Source organism: Perna viridis, chromosome 9 (genome assembly GCF_037379345.1).
Source record: "Perna viridis isolate PV_CMFRI_1.1 ecotype Kerala chromosome 9, ASM3737934v1, whole genome shotgun sequence".
Taxonomy (NCBI): Eukaryota; Metazoa; Mollusca; class Bivalvia; order Mytilida; family Mytilidae; genus Perna; species Perna viridis.
The window spans coordinates 13,665,922-13,673,420 of NC_142453.1; the positions used below are offsets into that span (position 1 = coordinate 13,665,922).

General features: G+C 34.3%; 1 pseudogene; it reads right to left on the reverse strand.

The window, feature by feature from the left end:
- Window positions 1–317: 317 nt before the first annotated feature.
- On the reverse strand, window positions 318–1,672 carry LOC148606865 (uncharacterized; annotated as a pseudogene).
- Between the last annotated feature and the right edge of the window lie 5,827 nt (window positions 1,673–7,499).

Here is a 7,499-nt window from a genome sequence, read left to right on the forward strand (position 1 = left end):
ATATCCCGATTCTATCCCTAGGGGCTCACATTGTGGTGTACATTTTGAAGTCACTGAAGAACTCAAGATTTAATTTTGCAATCGATTTATAATTATGCTTCCTTTGTTTTTATACATAAGTCGCCTTTCTCAAATGCAATGAAACACAACAACTCCAATATCCTTCTACAAAACTTTTTTAATACATATAAGTAGATGTAAATTCATTACGTTGTTTTGAAAACAAAAACAAAAAAAGCTGAAAAAAGTTCTTTTTCTTGATGAAAAAAAATCCACAAACAGAATTGATATTTAGTAAAAGAACTAGTACTTCAACAAAAACTGCTTATTATTAATTTGACAATCTTATCGTACATTATAATGTGCTAACCATGTATTCTACCTGAACAATGATGATAGTCATCAAGTAGAGGCCTAACTACTAATTCGTTGTCGGAATATCTGGCCCTACATGTATACACAATTTACAACCTAAAACACAGGAAGTTGCAATTGCCTTTCAAATAAAATATGTTGATTTACATACTGAACAGATTGACCTCTGTCAATCTGAGAAAAGAATGAAACATGTAAAAATTTAAGATCCTCACATGATGCTAAAACTAAACAAATATCGGCGAACATAAAACAAATCTGGCATGCATAAAAAATGACAAGAAATTTGAAATTTCTGAACAAATCTGCTAAAGTTGCTGCAGTAACCTTAGTGAACGAAATATAAAGGTGTCTGAGTTTTGAAGCATGTGACAACATTCCTACTTGGTTATCACCTATTAATGTCCCACTTATATCAAGGGTAGTTAAATTTCGTAAAGTAAGTACAAACGAGAGATCGTTTAGTGGTGTTTCTGCTAGATACAATTCTTGAATAGAAGGGGTAATCTTTGACATCAAATTGGTAAATCTGTTTGACCCAAAACTTGTATATTGATAACTCAGATTGAGACTGACAAGCTAATTATTGTTCACGATCATTTCCATTATTGTAATGTCAATAGTATAAGAATCGTCCAACTCTGCAATAGTCCAAAAGCTTTGCATTTTTTGCACAACATCCTCAAGACATCTGCATATCTTACTGACTGTTAAAAGTAACTGTTGTACAGGAATATAACTACGAACAATAATCACTAAATCGTCAGGAAGGTTTAATAGACCTGAAAATGTTAAATCAAATATACTTAATGATCTAGACACACCAAATCTCAAAAAAAAACATTACAAAAATAATTAAACACGATTGTTCTGGCAACAATTCCCTAAAACAAAGATAACTATATTTTTTTCTCAAAGTAAAATACAATAAAACAATCTATTGTATCCTAATGCCACTATTTTGGTTATGGACACGCTATAAAATTAAATAATGGAATGACATTGAGAATGAACTGGAAATTACGGTTAAGGTAAAAGGTCACATATAGCAAAAGTAAAGACCCCACGTCTCTATTATTTATAGTTTCAAGATATTCAATGTTCTGAACTTACAAAGATAACTCTTAGAATTTCAGAACAGCTCCTATACAATAGGTATGTTTAATATGTACTACTATGCATCTTTCCGGGCACGTCTAATATATTCTTAATGTACTTAAGGAAAAATTAACAAAAGCACATAAGAATAGGTGATTAATGAAATGAAAAATACCATAATATCAAAAATACCCGACATTATTGTGATTTTAAATGCGGTAATCATCTTGCAAAGGGAGATAATTTGTAAAGGATGCAAAATTTTCACAATTTTCAGCGGAATCTTTCAGTTTATTTTGTCTCATGTTAAAAAAAATATGGTATTGTAATGGAGTTTTATTATGAATTTATTATGAATTTTCAATTTGCATATCAATGTATATCCTTCTTGAAAGTAAGGGCAAATTCTTTTGCGGTTTTCCGGGTGTTAAAAGAATAGGCCTGCAGCAGCGCTAAGCTTGTCGTAAAAGGCGACTAAATAGTGCTCAGAAACCTAGCCGGGGGCTAGGCGCTCTGCCCACAGAGCAACTGGGATGTGTGCCCCAGGTGGTGGAATGGGGTACCCCTGGCGTGTTACATGATGGGGTTGTCAGGCTATAATACGGAAAACCTGACCGCAAACCATAGTGGTGCACCGTATTGGGAAAGATGCCACGTTCCTCGCACGTTAAAGAACCCTGCTGTGGTATTCGATAGGAGTAGGAACCTTTGCGCTACGCCACAGGAGGCTAAATTGCCCGACCTTACCCATGCCCCTTTTTCCAGTGGCAATCAAAATTTGTCGACCCTATTATCCTTGTGACCCATCCTTTTTTTCATTTCATGTTCATTGTCTGAATATAGCTGAAATATTGCTGCTCGGACGTTAAACCCCAACAAACAAACAAACAAACATTTTGCAGTTTTCCTATGACCTCGAACTTACTTTAACAATATAAAAATTTACAGACGAAATAAAATTTTCTGAAGATGTAACTCCTATAAGAAGTCAAAGGATCGCATGTAGCGCTGTAAAATACATTTTATGTACCTAACAATACACGTATGCAACAATGTTTCGTGTCAATATATCGTACGATTTAAGAAAAGATGGAAAAACAGTAAAGTCAGTCAAAGTGGCAGATCCAGACGGGGTGCAAGGGCTTGGCATTCCCTTTAGAAAATTTTACATTTTCAAGTGTAAAATTAAAATAAAGGTAAATGATGCCATTGCACCCCCTTTTACTGAGTAACCTCGACTGGCAACCCCTCCATGATCTCGCAAGGTCTACTCACGCCACTTAAAGTAAGACCGATTAAATACATATAAAGTATAGCGGAAATATTTTAATTAAAGAGATGAAAGAGTTTATCCTCATTGAATAGAAATGAGTAAGCATCCATAAAATTAAATATTTATACTTTTCAAAACGTTGTAAAATTACAAATGCTCCCGTCAGGTTTTCTTCGAGCAATAATATTGAAACAATAGAGGAACGGACGTCTCATCACGTTCCTAAAGGTTTGGGACATAATCCATCGTTTTTATTTAATTAAGGCATATATCATTACTTCCGGTCACCAATATGATCAAGATGTCATACTACAAAAGATTTCAATATATTAATTTTTACTAAGTATTTCGACTTCAAAAAGAAAATTCATGTATGATCAGGAAATAAGCTATGGGTATCCATCGCTATAATTCAAATGAGAACCACACGACTACGACAAAAAAATTCAAATTTGTGATGTTTTTATTTTACTCAGTCATCATGGACAGAAAAAAATATGAATGATTCTATATTTTATTCCATTACTTAAGAATGAATATTTTCAATGAAGGCATATACTTTGGCTGCTGCTGGAAAGAATAAACTTTGTTTTGCAATTATATAAAATTCCAGCCAACCTCCCCAAGAAGAAAATGGTCTGTGCCCAAAAAGATGGCCACATCATTGTACATACAGGCACGAAACCACAACTAATTTTCCCATTATCTTCTTTATAGCCTTTCTGTAATTTAAAAAAAAATACACCGGCGCAATTCAATTAAGATTTTCAGGGATGTTAATTTGAACCTTCCAACAACTTATATAAAAAACATAAAAAAAAATTCCCATTTTTTTTTCATTTTATATGCATAAACACAGAGATACCCTAAAAATGACCCAAAATGGCTTCAGGATGTCACAAACTTGACCTTTTTTGACCTCACCAAATCACAACCTAAATGTCAAATTCCTCATTTCAACACATCTACTAAAATAATTTCATTATTCCTCTTCCATTTGAGCACAAAAAGTATGAGAAATTCTGAAAGGAAGTGTTTCTAAAAATTTTTTTGAAAAATCCCCTATTATTGTAGGAAATAAGGCCAGATAATATACAACAAAAAGCTAAGGACAGATAATATATAACGAAAAGCCAAGGGCAGATAATATACAACGAAAAGCTACACTCGTCGCAACTTCGGGTACCAACTTCGACTTCAAAACATGGATGCTATAAAAATATAGTGCATTTTCTTTTTGCCTCTCTACAAACTAATATTTTGTCAAAAGATATGAACAATGACTTATAAAATAGAGCAAACATCACACTGTAAGATGAAGAACTTTTTTAAAAGAAAATCTAACATAATATCATAAAAATGTTCCACTGAAAGGGTTGATTTGGGGAGTGCAAAACGAAAGTGAAAGTAGGGAAAATGGCTATTTATAGTTCGAGACTACTTTTCTGTCCGATCTTCGTGGACTCACCCTATTTTCTTTGCGGGAAATCATTTTTTCACATGTCCTTAGAAATGCTACATAAGTGGAAGTTTTATTGAATCAATTTACATATTTTAAAAAAAAATCCTAAAATATGCACTTCACTATAGAAGTCTATGGGAAAATTAATACGATACTGCAGGGGATATCATAGGGAAAGGGGAAGGAAACAGAGAAATATGCTGCAAGAAAATGGCGATTATTTCCTCTCGGAAAAGCTTTGGGTTCTTTAAAAATGCCCGATAAATATATAAAGTAACGCTGTGTTCTCGCTAACGAGATGTTCATTTCATTGGCTGTAAATTTAGGTTACAGACCACCAATTCAACCAATGAGCATTTGGAACGTGTGCAAAAATAGTCCTACGCAGAAATTACCCCGTTCCTCATAGTGCTGTGAAAAAAGTTCTCATCTCATTTAAAAAATTTAAACAGTTTCTGAAAGGAAAAACATTTCTGTACATTTTATAGGTGCATTTTGCTTCTTGTGATGTGAAGCCTAATCTCCATAATGATTTCTAAATATACCCCTATCTTGTGAAAACACTGGGATTTCCCATGCTATTTATAGACACTTCACTTCCGGTGACCAGTACTGCACTGCAAGTCTGCTAACCCCACATGCCATTCTGAGGATTGTGAGCTGGCATATGTAGAATCATGCTGATATATAGTCATCTGCAGGTTAAAGTTAAGGTAAAGTCAAGAGAAGCCATTGAATATTGTGAAATTAGCATAGAAGCCTATGGGAAGTGGAATTAGTGGTTTTTAGCCTAAACTTAGCCGAAACATAACGAATATTGTAATTAGCCACGTGCATAACAGCTTTTTTTTTAAGGTTAAACCTCTAGATTCGGCATCCTTCATATAATAATTTACAAATGATATTCAAACCGTAGACATTTATTTGAAAATTTAAACATACCAAGTACATATATCCAGGGGGTCATTTTTTTCTGTAAATGGAAAAGGTGGTTCAGTTGTTTTATAACTTCAAAGAGGGGGGTCATTTTTTTTCACATGGATTTCAAGGGGGATTAAACATTTTATTTCATTGTCACATGCATGATCTCTGGTAAAATCAAGTTCACATATCAACATAACCATCAGGACCTAAAACATTTACAATTATTAAATCAAATTGGTCCGACTTATCTGCTGACGATTCAATTTCCTTACCAATATCTTGAATCTCAAGAGCTGTGTCTGATTCTGCTTGATTTTGATAAGACTTTTCCAAAGTATCAAGTTTTGGAATTGAAGACTTGAATTTTTTATTGTAAGAATTCTTTAACATCTTAACTGTTTTTGCTTCAAAGAGTAGTGAAGGGAACTACGGTTATAACGGTAATAAGAAGAATGTTATCCAGGGACAAAGGCCAGGCATGGAAAACAGACGTACAAAGAACATGAAATTTTGATAAAATCAAATATACAAATTAACAAAAGCAAATGAGCAACTATGATTCCACTATAAACTTGGAGCATGGACCAGGTGCGCCAGTATGGTAAGCGTCCTCTGCTTTTCTAGATACACCCACCGAGTTGCTCATAAAAAGACAAGTCCGGGGTAGACGAAAGAGGAAAGGAAAACCATGACACGTTGAACAATTCAGTTTTCATGGCGCAGATGGATACACCATAGCGATCCACGATTTCAGGATGACGACCATAACATAAAACTTCTATAGGGATGACTTCAATCTTGTAGCAACACAGCCCTGTTCCAGAAGTTTATTTGTTAGAATTCTAGCGCGATACAAAAACTCTGCGTAGTTTCGACAAGCTCTGGCATAATGTAGTAGTTGTTACATGTATATGAAAACTCCATACGCATGTTTAATAGAGGGGGTATCACATTTAAAAAAAAATGTTTTTAAGGGGGATAAGATAATATCATGGGGGGTCAAGAAAATTTTATATGATTTCAAAATGACCAGTCCCCCCTCCCAGGTAAATAATGATACATTCCTATATCCATTTGAATCGTAAGGGGAAAAAAGGGGGCTATATAGTCAAATTTTGTGTCCCGGATCTTTTTATGTAATATTCAAACCAGAACCTTTTTTTCGCCTATTGCATCTTTGTATTTATATAAAATCATATATCATTGTCCTGCCTTTAAATTTCAAATGTGATCCTAGCCCCGACCCCACTCATAAAATTCAACATGGTTACTCGGAGGCGTATTCTGGTGGGGGAGTGCGCCCCCTAAAATTTGCAAAGCATGGGTTGTCATGGGTAGATTTAGGCGGTTTCCAGTTGAAACTTAAAATTTCTCTAATTTTACCACAAAAGATATCAACATTGCACCCACTCTATAATGATTAAAAAATTTAACCTCAAAATTTGTCTCACCTCGCTCCGCTCGGCAGAATTTTTACTGCGCGCCCCTATCTAAAATCCTGGATCCGTCCCTGTTACTCCTACAACGCAAGAGGTTGGAATTCCGTTCCTCTATACCCTAGGATGGCACCAAGTCAGAAAATAGCTTGCCAGACAACCTTTAGCATTGCTGGAGTATAATATGGTTTGCTACCTAAGCATTGTATTGTTTTTTTTTTATATATATTTCTTTATTGCTTTTATGGAGAATATTAAAATAGTTTCAAAACAGGCAACTTGTTTCATGCTAGACGGTTAAAGCAAAATATGATGAAAGCTATTTACAGATTAGTGAACAGGGACGGCTCCAGACACTTTGAAAAGGAGGGGTGCAAGCCAAAGTGATGGTGATGCCAACACATTATTTTCCATGTTTGAAAATTTTACACATGAAAATGTCTAATTTTCTGGTAAAAAGGAGGTGTGCCAACCCCATCTGATCAATGAACAGGTATTACCAGCACAGTTGACTAATAATTATCATTCGATAAGATGTCCTATTAAACAGGTGCATCATGAGCTTATGGTATGATTATCTCTCTTAACTTGTGAACAAAAAAAATCACAATTTACCAGTCTTGTAGAGTTTATACAAGGAAACCATGAATTCAGATCAATTCAATGTAAATTATAGGTGCAAGTACATGGCATGATTATGATTAGCTCAAAATTCAACAATAAATCTCTTCTTTTTCAAAATGTTTAATGTCTGTGAATGTTTATATTTTATTCTATTTACCCATGGAACTTGTTTTTTTTTTCATTGATTGGTTATGGTTTCAATGCATACTGCAATTATTTCTTGCATTTCAGGACAAGAATGTTTTACTGTATGAAATGATCCTGCTTTATACTACTCTACTATTATGACATTTTGAGGCGGTTTCAT